This window comes from Cupressus sempervirens, chromosome 5 (genome assembly GCF_028749045.1).
Source record: "Cupressus sempervirens isolate cs-2001-9-10 chromosome 5, ASM2874904v1, whole genome shotgun sequence".
NCBI classification, from domain to species: Eukaryota; Viridiplantae; Streptophyta; class Pinopsida; order Cupressales; family Cupressaceae; genus Cupressus; species Cupressus sempervirens.
Window position 1 is genome coordinate 662,482,730 of NC_143122.1, and position 1,317 is coordinate 662,484,046.

Genomic DNA, 1,317 nt, shown 5'->3' on the forward strand with positions numbered 1-1,317 from the left:
TCATTTGTAATATTATTGGAGCCCTTTTATATGCTGCTCCTGCTCATTTGTAAGTTAACTTTTTCTTATTTAATTCAATACTCTGCAGTCTGGACGTAGCCACTATTGTGGTGAACCAGGATAAATCTGGTGTTGTGTATTTCTTCTTATTGCAACATTTTCATTCTCTGTTTAATCCTTTCACCTAGACCGTCACGCAAATTTCACGCCCGATAACACGATTAAATGCTCGATGAAATATAATTCAAACTCAATTTTTTCGTTCGTGACATACAACGATAAGCCTAGTGAGGCGTCAATGTGCTAATCATGAATACCAACCCAATAAACCGTCAATGGAAGTAGTGTTATTTTATTTGGTAAGCACTATACTGTTGCATACAATATTCTTAGCTACTTCTCAATTACAAAATATATGCTTGGGATAAACAACTCATTTATAAGGTCTATCGTTAATATACTTGCCAGGAGGATCATAGCTGCATATGACCCATGTGTCATTGCTCTTACATTTGATGATTGAACACCCAACACTTTCAGTTGTCGCCCACACCATCTGAGTATAGTGCGTGCAATCTGGGCCTGTGCAAGTGTTATTAGAATGAACATACCACTTACTCTCATCAATCCAAGCATTCATTGCCTGTCGACGTGTCCAATTTGGACCTTTGCCCCAGAAGATATTTTCACCGTATGGCGATCCTTTTGAATGCTGAAGAAGGCAGTCGTTTCTTCTCTGTCTCGCATAATTCCGAGCAAAAGCGGCCACCGTGTTATTCCATTTAAGAGGTGGAGCTCCCACGGCTTTTCTGGCCACATTCTGAGGCTCAATGAAGTCCGCAATGGCCTGAGAATTGGTGAAGCCTTGTACGTGGCTTAATAACCCCACCACCAACAGTACCAGCAACATTTGGGAAACTTGACACAATATAACTAACAATAAGAACCGATCACAACTGATGAGTTTGTTTGAATGAGAGGTTGAGCTATGGTAATTATAATGCTGTGAAACATCTACCTTCTTAAATAGAGGTGCAAAATGATTACAGGTACAGGTATGGTGTAAATTGCAATCCTTATCGCTTGGAGTTTTGATGTCATGTGTGGTGGGGTAAATACAAATACACTTGTTGCTCCTAACGGCCTTGCGAGAGCGTCACTTCGCTCACAAGATTTGTAATTTAAAATCTTAAATGCTTTCAAGGCATTTAATTCAGTCAGGAAAACACCGTGTTTGGCGTAAGTTATGTAGCCGACATTTTAAATATGGCCGCCGAAAGAAACCAGTAGTTTCAGCAACGTGCAGGTTGTTTAAGG

The 1,317-nt window shown here is 40.0% G+C and overlaps 1 pseudogene; it reads right to left on the reverse strand.

Moving 5' to 3' along the window:
- Positions 1-433: 433 nt before the first annotated feature.
- Positions 434-910, reverse strand: LOC149557650 (pathogenesis-related protein PR-1 pseudogene; annotated as a pseudogene).
- Between the last annotated feature and the right edge of the window lie 407 nt (positions 911-1,317).